Genomic DNA, 14,055 nt, shown 5'->3' with positions numbered 1-14,055 from the left:
TAAGCGGATAGTGGTCGCTATAAGCGGAACAGACGACTTCTGCTTTTAAAATTATTTCACCTAATCTTGGGCATGTGAAAATATAGTCTATCGTGGAAGCACAGCCCTGACCTATGAAAGTGGGGGTTGTTATATTGTTTGCACTTGTACCTACAATTTCCATAGCATTAACTAGGTCACGGGAAGCTATATGATTTTTCAGTTCTTCCCCATTTTTACATATTGGACTATGGCGATACATATGTGCATTAAAATCCCCTCCGATGCAAATACCATCAAAGGGTCCGTACTTTTGCCCCCCCATGATTTCATCTATAAAATTAAACAATGATGTAAAATTACCATTTGGACGGCTAACAAAATCATTATTATAAAAATTGATAATACATAATTTCAATCTGTTAATGTACTTCATAGCCATAAAACAACAATTACCCGGTGTAGGGATCAACTTAGTTTGCACCCCGCATTTTATTTTGGACCAAATAGATAATCCCCCACTAGGTCGACCCATATGAGACGGGGAAGCCTTGAGATTGTAACAGCAGAAACCCTCAATTGTTGGTGATGTTGTGCTCCATGTTTCTTGTAGCAACAATATATCACAGTTATTATCGACCCAATTGAGCCACTCTATGATTTTCAGTTTAGATTTTAATCCTGCTATATTCCAGCTAACTAGAGATAGTTCTGAGTCCAAAGGCAAATGAGTAAGGGTCTGAGGAGGTTCACTCAGGGTACTTTGAGGCAAGGATTCAGGAACAGTCAGGGGTTCGGATGTCGGAGTCAAAGATAGTTCGACAGAGATGGTCGAAGATGGTCAGTCTTGCATATCCAGATCCGAAAGAGGTGCAAATCTATTATACGTTTGGAATGGGAAATAAGGTTGTTGAAATTGCATAGGTGATGGCCGAAAATGCATAGATGGTGGTTGGAAATGCATAGGTGGTGGTTGGAAATGCATTGGTGGCAATGGGAATTGCATGAATGGTGGGCGAGGTTGTGTGGCCATTTGTCTATAAAAGTAACTCAAGGGTAACATAGTTGCAACAGTAGAAATGGTTGAATAGTTGCAGTTTCTGTTAAGGAGGTTTCTTACGGTCCCCGGGTTTTTAAAGTTAAGAACTATACAGTCACCTTCCTTGTCCTTGAGTAAAGGGCCGACCCACGATACCCTACGTGCAGATATAATCTCTCTTGAGATGTCAAATCCAACACCTTTGTGTTTGGTCAGCCAGTCTATGCTCTTATTTCGCAATTGCACCCATGATTCCCCCTGGTCCTCCCTCAATGGCGGAACACCTGCTAGAACCAAAACAAAAGGACAAGCATCCGGTGGCAAATGTAGGGCTGGTCCTTGATGTTTAAAAGGTTTAATAGACCCTTGGGAGCCAGTTCCCACGTTGTTATTGGCAGCAGTCGATTTTGGAACTGCAGTTGGTTTAATTGGGCCATTGTTGCTGTTTGGAACAGGAATGTTAGAAGTAGATGGAATAACAACTTTCCTGGGAGCAGGTATGGGAGTCGGTTTTGTTAAGTTAGCTTTATTCATAGTTGGCCCTCTTTTAGTAGTTGTGGGTTTGATTATTGATGGCGCAGTAGATGGAGATAAAGATGCAGAATTGCTCAATACCCCACCCAAAGTGCTGGTGATGTCCTGTTTCTTTGATGACAGTATATTGTTTGCAGTTTCCAATTCCTTCAAGAGGCGATCTGCTCTAACTTGGTCCAAAATAATTGACCCCTTCCTTTTTATTTCCCCAGTCTTTACCAGGTTGTCTAATCTATCCAGTCTTTTAAAAACATTATTAAACTGACTGATCATTTGCTTTTCAATCCGGTTAAAAATAGTATCGACTATGGTTTCTATTATGTTCCCATTCTGTCTGGATAGATTGTAATTATCACCCATTAATGCTGTTTGGGTCCATATGGTTTTAGAATTCCCGCAAAGGTGAGTGGTAGATGCATCAGAAATACTATCCATATCAGCGGAGTCTTTATCCTCTGTAAGGACAATTTGCGCCCCCGAAGATTTATTTTTATTCCACAGACTTTGCGGTGTGGGCTGGTTTTTGTGGAATAAGGGCTGTTTCCTTTTGTTTGCACTTTCCTTAGTTGTGCCTCTTTTACGTTTTTCCCTCCCCGGTTTGTTACTACTAGAATCAGTGGTGTCCAGATTAATGACATCATCCTGCGAGGCAGTTGTAATTGTAGAGACACTCTCTGTCTGGAGGGAAACTGGGGATGTCACTGTCAGTATTGGCTTAGGCATTACTGCCGCTGGTGTTGTAGAAGCGGAATCTTGTGCTATGTAGGTGACAGTATTTTCATCATCCAAAATAGTGGGCACGTCAACAAAGGAATGTGACGATTTTACCACAATTATTTCCGGGTTTATATGTACATCTCCATTGGCACAGCTTGTACTACTTGTACTACTTGTGAAAGTCATTTTATTATTAATGGAAAGGGAACCCATAGAAAACCTTCTCTCAGTCTCCACTATTTCATTAAAAGCGGAGTCTATCATTGACTCAAAGGAAGTGATGAGGGAGACAGAAGTGTCAGCAGCCTTGTTTTCAACATCAATGTTATTGCTGTCACCCATTTTGTACTCCAAAGTAAGTGCTCACCTTTGATACAGATGTTAGAGGGGTGGCCCGCCCGTCCACTGCAGTCCACTGACGGCCACAGACGGCCCGCCCTTTGCCCGGGCTTCGCCCCGGGCGTCCCGCTTGCGTCCCGCGACGCGGGGGTTCCCGATCTTTATGGCAGCGTTGGCGCTCTCTGGGCGCGAGCCGCGTCACTCAGCACGCGCCGCCGCGAGGCCTGCCGGGATTTGTAGTCTCCCGGAGCGGCGGCGCGGAGTCCGGTGCCTTTGGACTCTTGGCGGTGGCGGCGATGTTCGCTGGAGCTCCCTGGTGCTCCCTGGTGCAGTGTCAGCCCTCGTCTGACTCTAGGCGGTGGCGGCAAAGGTCAGTGCTTCCCCCCGCTCTGCCGGGGTTCCCGATCTTTATGGCAGCGTTGGCGCTCTCTGGGCGCGAGCCGCGTCACTCAGCACGCGCCGCCGCGAGGCCTGCCGGGATTTGTAGTCTCCCGGAGCGGCGGCGCGGAGTCCGGTGCCTTTGGACTCTTGGCGGTGGCGGCGATGTTCGCTGGAGCTCCCTGGTGCTCCCTGGTGCAGTGTCAGCCCTCGTCTGACTCTCGGCGGTGGCGGCAAAGGTCAGTGCTTCCCCCCGCACTGCCGGGGTTCCCGATCTTTATGGCAGCGTTGGCGCTCTCTGGGCGCGAGCCGCGTCACTCAGCACGCGCCGCCGCGAGGCCTGCCGGGATTTGTAGTCTCCCGGAGCGGCGGCGCGGAGTCCGGTGCCTTTGGACTCTTGGCGGTGGCGGCGATGTTCGCTGGAGCTCCCTGGTGCTCCCTGGTGCAGTGTCAGCCCTCGTCTGACTCTCGGCGGTGGCGGCAAAGGTCAGTGCTTGCACAATAATAGTTCTGGGTAGAAATGATTACGATGGTGGTCTTTCTTCATGTTTTATGTCCAGTTAGAGAAAATGTGTGGCCTGGCTCACTTGTTCAAATTGCACCAGTTCTTGTGTGCTGGGCAGTGCTTGAGCCTGATGTTTGTGGCATGCTTGTTTATTCTGCCATGCTGTCTGTTTTTTTTCCATTATACAGAACAGGGGACCCTAGTAATTGAGGATCACACAATGATAGACATATACTAAATAGTATACATGACCTCTGTCCAGCCGGACAGGTGTTTATTTTTCAATTATTGTACTGATTTTTTTATATATAAAACATTTATACAAAAGTGGGCACAACCTGTGACCCACAAACAACAAGACAAAACAAGTGACAAAAACAGATATGCGAAAACGCACAAAAGCGGTCTGTACTTGTTATCTGATTATACAGACTGAATTTCATAGCAACCCATTGTTGAAAAAAATTCAAAAGGTCAAACCAACATATGGAGCATTAAGTCGACGACGTTTCGATGCAATTGAACAATATATGCATCATCATCAGGACAAGAAAATAATTTGTCATTTTTGTCTACAGAGCCTGTTTCAATCACAATGCCTCTATAGCAATTCATATACAACCACATTTGAAGGAAAAATTAAAGAGAGGAAAAAGGAAAATAAAAATGGACAAGGTTAGACATGACTAGGCATGGGTGCTCATTACATCAATGACAGACTTTGAATTTATGTATCCAAGCTGAATTGGTGCCATTGTGTACATGCGAGTGATCAAGGAAAAACGGCGAGCATTTATTTAAAGGACGGCGCAGTGAGTGGAACACGTGCTAATAACCATATTCGACTTCTATGCGAGTGGAATGGTGAATCTATGCACATGCTCAAGATCTGGAAATTTGACGATTTGTATTACTGTTAAAAACTGGCGCAAGGAGTGACGAGTGGAGGATGTGAAAGTGATTAAACGGCGCTGTGTAGGGTAGAGGTAAAAACGGTGCAGCTGAAATCTCGGATTCCCGGAGCCCGGTTAACGTAGTTACCTTGGTATGAAATAATCGGATGTTCTTTGCCATGTTTACGGAATCAGGCGTGGCAACGCATCTATTAAAACCGGAGGGCGAGAAAGCGCTATTAAATTAACTGACCCAGGAGTGACAACAAACAGAAGTGCTAGCGCGAGCGAGATAATACTCACAACTGCTCCGTGGTTGGGAGGAGGAAACTAAGGAAAGAGGAATAAGTCAATGGGGCGTATACAAGGGGTGAGATTAAAACCATGCAACCAAAACCGGACTTACATAGTGCTGGTTATTAGAGCGTTCGCTCGTGGCCGTTCCGGGATTGCATCATAGGAATCTAGATGAAAATGACAGGAGTCACAGGCGGCGTGTGTAAGCCGAGCATAGTGAGCTATTTTAAGTCTAGGGCAAGGAATATACCGGAGCAGTACTTACTTGTTGAGGCAGCATGATAGCTGGGCAATGGGGTTCTGGCGGAAATCGCTGTTCAGGCAGAGGGAGGGGTCTGCTAAATATAATAGAGGAAGGACTACGTGCAGCGCACAGTGACTACAGCGGCCATCTTATAGAGGTGATTTGAAAGTGAGCCCAAGTGAAGTGAAAGTGCCAGCTGATATTTACGTGACAATTTGTGACATACTGTAAAGATAAAAACTGCATTAAAAACATATTATAAGGACTAGATGAGTATTCACAGCAAGGAGGTCCAATCCTCGACTCTGTTGAGGCCATTTCTTATACTGTCCATTCTCAAAATCCAATGGAGCTCAACTTTGTTCAAAATTTGGGAAATGTCTGCTCCTCTTGGGGGGGCTTTGACTTGAGTGATCACAGTCCAAGTAAAGTCATTCTCTGTGTGGCCTTTTTCCAAAAAAATTTCCACCAAAGGCGCATTGGCAGTTTGACACCGGATTCGGCTTCTATGTTGTCCCATCCGTAGCTTGATTTTTTGACTGGTCTGTCCTATATAGATCATCTTACAAGGACAGAGAATTGCATAAACCACATTACTTGAATTACAGTTAGTAAAATAATTCCTTTCATATTTAACTGACCCATGAGAAAATGTTTTACCTTCTATAGTCGAATCACAGGAGACACATTGGCCACATTTAACATGTCCTTTCAAAGCAGGTAGATTCCACATATCGTCTAGAGTATTTCTAGGATCAGATTGGGGAAGAGAGGCACAAACCAGATGATCCTTTATGTTTTTCGCTCTCTTAAAAGCGAACATTGGTCGATCTAGATTCAAAATACCTGCATTTACAACGGGCCAATGTTTCAAAATACTTTTCTTAATTGCATTTGAGGCTGGTGAAAAGGTGGTAACACAGGTAATTCTTTCCTGGTTATTCTTACTGTGGGGTTCTAGTAGTGTCTCCCTTGGGCAGTACCATGCTCTTTTTAATGCCCGCCGTACCAGTTTGCGTGGGTAGCCTCGGTGTCTCAATTTCTGGCTCAATGTTTTGGCTTCTGTAAAGTAATCCTGTTTATAGTAGCAATTCCTACGTATACGCAGGAACTGTGAATAGGGCAAAGAGTCTTTTAGGGCCCGGGGATGGTGACTTCTGTAATTTAGTAGTGTGTTTCTTTCCGTGGGTTTTCGGTGGAGACTTGTTATTAGTCGTCCTTCCGAATGTTTTATTTCGATGTCTAAGAAAGGTAGAGATTCTTTACTGGTAGTCATGGTGAATTTAAGCCCTCCACTGTTATTATTGAGCCAGTGTGTAAATAGGTCTAGGGGGGTATCAGAATCAGACCAAATCAAAAAAATTTCATCAATATACCTCTTCCACAGCAGAATCCCACTGTGGAAGGGGTTTGATGCATCCAAAATGGTATGATTTTCTATATGGTCCATAAACAGGATAGCCAGGTTGGGGGCAAAAACAGCCCCCATAGATGTACCACGGACTTGTCCATAGAATTGGCCTTCAAAAAGAAAAAAGTTTTTCGTTAAGCATATCTCCAAGAGCTGAAGAATGAATCTTCTTGGAACATTATGTGGCCTAGGCCGAGTGTCTAGAATGGTTTCAATGACTCGAAGGGATTCAAACTGAGGGATGTTAGTATAAAGTGATTCCACATCCAGCGTGCAAAGAGTGCTGGATGTGGGATCAAATGGGTACTCCTCAATAAAGTTGATCATAGACATGGTGTCCCTGATATAGCATGTAGTTGTAGGTACAAAGGGTTTAATGAAATGATCTATGTATTGTCCCAGTGGTTCTAGAATCGAGCCGCATCCAGACACTATGGGACGGCCTGGGGGATGTTCTGAATTTTTATGAATTTTGGGGAGGCAATATATTACTGGGATCCTTGGGGCTTTTGTGTTCAAAAAGTCAAATTCCTTTTTTGATAGAAACCCAGTTTCTAGGCCTTCGTTCGTAACTTCTGTGATCAATTTCTGTATTTCAATTGTTGGGTTGCGTGGTAATTTACAGTAGTGTTCAGGATTGCCTAATTGGCGTAAAATCTCTTGTTTATATTGTTCAATCTCCTGGATAACAATACCTCCGCCCTTATCGGCCGGTTTTATAACCAGAGTTTGATTGTTCTTAAGGGTTGATATGGCGTTTTTCTCTAATGCAGTAATGTTATAGGGGATGAAGGATTTTTTTTTTTTTTTTCCGGCACTCCTATTTGGGCTGCGCCATAACAGCGATTTTGACCTCCATGTGGAGACAGCCAGTTACGGCTCCTCCGCTATGGCAGAGGAGCTTTGCTCCATTGCTTTTAAGCAGTGCAAAGAAGAAACATAAGATGATAATAACTTTAAGTTATTATCAATTTGTGCTGCTTCCTGCTGCTTAGTGGGCGGGCGGGTGGGAGGGGCTGCTCTGCTCTCAGAGCAGGGCAGGGGAGAAGGGATTTGCCCACTCCTAAGTGCGCAATAACTGTTTGGTCGGCCCTCTAAGGCCGCCCAGACCAGTCATGCGCATTTTCCCCGTTCTCTATGCAATCTGCATTGCAGTGTTGTGATTGGTCAGTGGGGCCTGCTTCCTGTTAATCGAGATCCACGAGGAGAGCATGAGCAGAGACATGAGACCCGGCGCAAAGGTACGTTTATTTATTTATCTTTACATGCGCAAAGCGTGACCCCCTCTGCGATCCCCCCAGCACGACCCGCCCGCCCCCACCCATGAGCCAATGCCGGCCGCCACTGGAGACAGCATAGTTTGCATATACGGTGTGCTACGCTTGTTTGCTTATATACATAGGTAAGCTCTGAATGAAAACAATACTCAAAAAAAATTCATAAAAAATACTCTGCACCCCATGCACACGGTCGGTCACGCTACTGTGCACTTCCGGTAGCTGCATGCTTTTGTATAATTCTCAGCCTTGCAAGGGAGCTGCGCAACATTTTGGAAGCGGAAAGTGGAAGATTTTTTTAAATAATCGTGGGAATGTATTTCTACTATTGACTTCTATTGCGGCCTGTATCAGGTCTATTGACATTTATGGGACTTGTAAGTGTGATGCTGCAGGATCGGATACAAATATATGTTTTTTCCCTTACTTGACAGGACCACAGAGAAATCGATATGGCAGGCAGAAAAATCATGACAAAAATGTTGTGCACTTGCTTGCAGGAGCAGGTTACTGCATAGTGCATAGTAGGAGCTAACAGTGCATTTGCAGAGTGGTGTGCACTCATTCCAGATGGTTTTGGCATAACTATGTACACACCAAGCTTAGCTTGGCTGCAGGTAGTAGCTGTTTCTATTGAGGGACTCAATCTCGCTGCATGTGGTGAAAAAGAGTTTGGACTGAGAGTACGCCATTTTTTGGCTCACTCTTAGTTTGACGGAAATATGAGAGGAAATGCCATTGGATTTGTTTGGGCTAATCTCGATTGGAAGGAAATGAAATGTTGAAAGAATTCTGACGCAGCCCTTCTGCTGCTGTGTAATGTTTGACTAATATTTAAGACAGACAGAGGAAAATACATGTTTTCTGGCCCAAATGTACCCTAGAGAAAATGTCTCACCTGAAGGCGGTGAGGACCTGCACGTTCTAGTACTGACAGTCTAGCCTCCCCATTCCCTGTGCAAAAGGTATACCGAGGAAACCTTAGAAGAATAACTGCAGAAAAAATGACTTCACAGAGGATTGCTAAGTCTACTGCTCCCATGGAAGATCTTCTTTGCCTAGTACCCATCTCCAAGAAGAAGCTGGTGGAAGTGGTAGTAGGACTCTTAATTAAGACATGATGCAAGGTCTGTCGAGGGCGAGAAGGCTTTGATGGCCTGCTTGGACAAACTTCACGAGAAAGTGAACACTGTGGAAAATAAAACCACAGCATTGGAGAATTGGCTGGACCGAATAACGACAAGGGTCACTGGTACCAAAGTTGCGATCCAGCCAGTATCTAGATATAAATGAACACGATGAAAGATTTTTTTAAAATAAATAGAAGCAAATTAAAGAGCAAATCACCTTCTAGAACTGCGCAGTATCAACTGTTCACTAAAGGATACACTTGAAATAGGGAAAAGCCCCAAAGCAGCTTCCATCGTCAGCTTGATCAACTAGTATGACACTGATGAAGAAGGCAATCTTCGTGATTCAATTGCAAAGTTTTTACAGGTAGAGATGGAACCTAAAGGGGACTACTGCAATCCTTATTAAAAACAGTCAGAAGACTTTCGTCTAGAAAGAAGTGTGGAGCTGACTTAATGACCATTTTACAAGATGTTTAACAAGCATATTCTATCACTGGTTATCGGAGAGCAGTGTGTGGAATGGGAGACAAAATGCTACTTATTTGTAAAGAGAGACATGATATGTATAGTGTTAGTGATGGGGGTTTTCAGGCATCAGGACTGGTGCCAGACAGTAGTCCAGCACCTTGCCAAGTTCCTGTGTACATTGCTTTTGTTGTGTTGCATGCTCTGACGTATTGTTGTTTCTACCTTTACACTAAGAGGGTTGTATAGTCTTTTTGCAGTGGTAACCTATTTGTAAAAGAGGCACAATAAATTTTGCTTGCATACCTGTAACTCACTGCATGTTCTTCAGCGTCACTGTAGAGGATGTAATGCACATCATTCGTGTGCGTAAGGCTCGTGCAATGCAAATTTCTGTTGGATGGTGCATGGGTTTTGGGTGCAGGTTATGGAGGGGTGTTGCATAGCTGTTGGAAGCAGTTATGATCATTTTGTGTTTGGTTGTGGAGTACCACAACTGTGGGTTTTGATTTACAGTATCCAGCTAGCGTGCTGTCATTATCCATTATGCACAGAATTCAAGGTGGGCATAAACGGTTTGCTGCAGGTCCTTGTCTTCAGCCAGGCCCTGCACCCAAAGTTTGAGCGTCTAGTTCCCGTTATGCAAAGCCTTTGGTAGAGCTTGGTCTTTGGGCATGCAGCCAGGACACGCTGTGTACTTCCTTTGGCTGTGTGCCTCAGGGCCTGCCTTTTAGCTAACCAACCTAGTCAACACGGCCTTTAGATGTGGGAGTTAGGCGCAGTCCCGGAGTTGTTAGATAGTGACCCAAGAGTTTAGGCTCAGGACGTTGTCATCTAGTTATTCCCTCCTGCACACAACCTTTAGCTGCGTTTTGGCTTCCAGACTCTAACCAGGTAATACCAATGAACCTTCATCTGCTGCATCCCAGCTTCTTTAATAAGTGAGAATTTTTTTTAAAAAGTAGGTGGTTCTTGGCCTATGATGTTCTCAGTCCGAAAATTAGAAGAGACAAGTAAATACTTGTGTTTCTTAATCTGAATAGGCGTTTGTTAATATAAACTTTTTTCTGTTTTTTTTTATTTGGTGTTTGTTTTTTCCTTAACTGGCAGTGGCTAACAGGCACTTCAAAACTGCAACGCAAACCTTTTGAAAAAAGACAAGGTACTAGTTGTGAACGGCGAGTATTTAAGAACCAATCCTCACATTTTGTTCCCCACACCAGGTATACATTTCACGGGCCATGCAATACATTGTTATTCTTTGCAAACGTGGATCAGCATCTTGGCATTCAGCCCCAAGGATACCACAAGGAATATTGGGAATTTCTTCCTTCTGCTGAGCTTCTGGTCTTGAAATAACTTTTGTTGTTGTTCATCTGCTGTACTCTAGTACCGTCCTCATCAGGTGCTGCCAGTAGACCCATTTGTACAGTGGATGTTACAGCGGAGTGTAACCCTCCAAGGCCACTGTTTAGCACTTGCTCGCTAAGTTTGCTTGTTTTTGTAGCAGTTTACCGGTTTTGCTGGGTGATAAATCTAAATTTCCACCCAACGACTCTCGTGCGTTTGTTCATGCCCAAACCTTATTGGTAATGCCTCCCTATCATCTTCATGTTCTGCTGCGAGCGACATCTGCATTAGCCCTGCAGGTCCTTGGTTTATATATATATATATATATATATATATATATATATATATATATATATATATATATATATATATATATATATATATATATATATGTATGTATATATATATGTATATATATATATATATGTATATATATATATATATATATATATATATATATATATATATATATATATATATATATTTTTTTTTTTTTATTTGCATACAGTTTTGCATACAGTATTCACTTGCAGAGAAAGATAAACAGTAACAATGTATGTGATATTGGCTGTTTCACATTAGCCATAACGTACATCTCTACAATGCTTACTTTTTTTGTATGCAGCAAGTAAAGTTACCTGAACTTGTATCATCCCCTCCCTCCCACCCCAACCTGCTTCCAGTTAGTAGTAATTCCACGGGTTACATAGGGTACTTTTCCAGCATATTGCAAGCCTATTACAGTGCATGTTGGATTCACTCCATCAGTTGTTGGTCAGGATGTTCTTAGTGTGGACATCGTCCTCTAGCAGCCCTCAGTTTCCCGTCCCACTCGCCTATTAACCTCCTTCTGTGCACTCGGGGCAGAGCCTATCAATTCCTGCATCATAGTTTCCCAGGCCAATCGCCCTTCTCGTTTATCTCTTGTCCCTTCTCGTTTATCTCTTGTCCCTTCTCGTTTATCTCTTGTCCCTTCTCGTTTATCTCATGTTTTCCTCTTCTGCGGTCGCCCACTCTTTCAAGTCACCCTCCTATTTGTCTCTAGTAGGCCCTCATGGGGTTAGCCAATCTATTGCTATACATCCTTTTGCCTCAGTCAGACCCAATACTGCAAATAGTCCACTGATATTATGCTTTGGGTCTCTAGGCAACAGTACCAGGAGGCAGCGCATCACCCTGTAGTTCCTTGTTCTGAAGGAATTTGCTCCTCTTCTGAAATCGAACCTGTGGTTTTCTTCAAAATGAAAGCGCTCTCCTATGCTCTGTTTTCCTTAACATAGCACGAAGGGAACTCCAAGAGGCAGGCACTTTACTCAATCATACTTTAACTTTGTTCTCATGTGTAGAAACATATATAACCTCCCATCCAGTAACATATTTACTTTCTTTTTTAAGGTTCAATAAGTCCACAGACTTGAAACAAGAGCTCTGTTGCTGCTGATGCGTTTTGACTGACTGAGAGATATGGGTTCCTGCTTCAGATCTGTGTATTTTAAGTCCGGGGACCACAAATGTTGTAACATTTCTTTTCAACTCAGTTCATCGATAAAACACTTTTAAAAAAACAACATTTTTTTAGTAGATATTAATATGCCCTTTTGAGGGTGTACAATCCCTGGGCTCTGATCGGAAGCTTTCTGTTGCCATTGATTTTTTTTGGGTAGACCTTCCAGTAAAAGGAGCCAGTGGACTTTAAAGGATGAGTTAGTAGACCTTTTTTTAAATGTTTTATTTTTTCGAATAGGCTATAAATGCACCCCTTTAAGCAATTTTCGAGGTACAAATAAATTGTTGAAATATATCTAAAGTATTTTATTCATTCTCGTGTGTCTGTGAGACTGTGGTCTGAAGATGCAAATTGGTCGTTAGTGGAATTTTCATTGGTGAAAATATATGTATTCTCAGTGCTTAATTTGAGCCTGTGGTTCCGGTGCTCATAACCGGCACTTAACTGTCAACACAGATGCTTGTGACAGTCATTCCACAAGGTGGTGTTGTCTGGCTAATTTATAGATGACCACAACAACAGTTAAATATTAATTCAATATATATATATAAAAAGACTGTTACCTGCCGCCCAAGCCATTCTTATAGCTTTAGAGGCCTGGAATAGTCTGAATTGTCACAATTGTAGGAGTGTAATGGTTAGTAGTTGTGTTGTTACTATCTTTGGCAGCATAGCAGGGGCAATGTGTGTTTCAAGCTGCAGTGGCCTCCTGACAAGAGCCCTAGCACATTATTTTTTTAGTTTTTTTTACAAATCAAGCACTGGTATTCATCCACAAAAAACGTAGTGCCCTTTGAATTGTTGCGTATTCACTGGAAAGTTCACATAACTGTTTGTTCAGGTTTATGAAACTCCTACTGTGCATCATTTGCTGGCAAAGGCATGGCTACTTTGAGAGCTAAGGACACTGACCGGACTCTGGTTTTGGAAGCTGAAGAGCTTGTATCTGATTATGAGTTGAAGATACTCAAAAGTCATCCTTCAAATCCATGATCTGTATCTTTTTATTTGTTCCAGATGTGGAGGTAAACATTCATACCCAAACATGCTGCTTGTATGCTTTGTGACGAAAGCCTCAGCTGTGATAACACTGGTAGTTAATATTTTGGAACATCACCTAGGAGGACGTGCCTAAAAGCTTCTACCTTCAGTACTGCGGCCACATCTGTGGCATACGTAGATCAGTCTGCATGAGAAGAAAATGTCACTTCCGCGACAACCTGCACCCAGGGCCGTCTTCTGCAAAGCTTACACTAGCTGTGACTATTTCCAATGGCAATAGGCATATCAATAGTAGTCTGTCCAAAGCTCTTGTCACTAATGCATCACTGTTCGCTGCTAGGGTCCTGTCTTTCTGTAAACTGTTGCGGAAGGAGGAGGACCTGGACAGCTGCCCTATGTCCATTTTCTTCAGAGAAACTCGCAAGTGCCTCAGTCTTCTGAGACAGGGCAACTCTCGGTTGGCCCGGTGTCCCCTAGGACAGATGTACTGATGATTGGGTTTTAAAGCACAAGACTCCCATTCCAAAAAAATAGCGAAAATTCAGTACGATGTTTTCTGATTTTCGCTAGAGCAGATCAGAGGAAAACATTTTGCACAAATGTATTGTGCATGCATTTCTGCATGCACATAATGTTCTGCATGTGCTCAGTGCCCTTCTCACGCGCATCTGGTCCCGTTACAGAGTTTGTACTTGGAGGTGCGCCAGTCACTGAGGAAGGCACGGATCTCAGCATATCCCTTCTTCACAGGACCATACATTGAGACTTGCAGCTGGCGCACCTTCTGTTCCACAGAGGCTGTGCGGTGCCAGCAGAAGGCCGCTGCTGCAAAAGGAGCAAAGGAGACTGGGGACAGGAATCTGTTTTCAGGCGTTTCAAGACACCTACTACACTGCTGTTATAAGCTATGGGCAGTGGAGTAGAGCATTGCATTTCTACCCCTTATTTAGGGGTAAATGGTTCAGACCATGCATTGATAAATACA

The 14,055-nt window shown here is 43.4% G+C and overlaps 1 protein-coding gene across 1 annotated transcript in view; it reads left to right on the top strand.

Annotated features, from left to right (window-relative positions):
• The window catches only part of COG5 (component of oligomeric golgi complex 5), a 1,241,975-nt gene that overhangs the window by 510,117 nt on the left and 717,803 nt on the right, over positions 1 to 14,055 (top strand). The gene's annotated exons all lie outside the window — the stretch shown is intronic.

Source organism: Lissotriton vulgaris, chromosome 1_1, assembly GCF_964263255.1.
Source record: "Lissotriton vulgaris chromosome 1_1, aLisVul1.2, whole genome shotgun sequence".
Lineage (NCBI taxonomy): Eukaryota > Metazoa > Chordata > Amphibia > Caudata > Salamandridae > Lissotriton > Lissotriton vulgaris.
The sequence above is the reverse complement of the archived record's forward strand: the minus strand, read 5'-3'. Positions and strand labels throughout refer to the sequence as shown.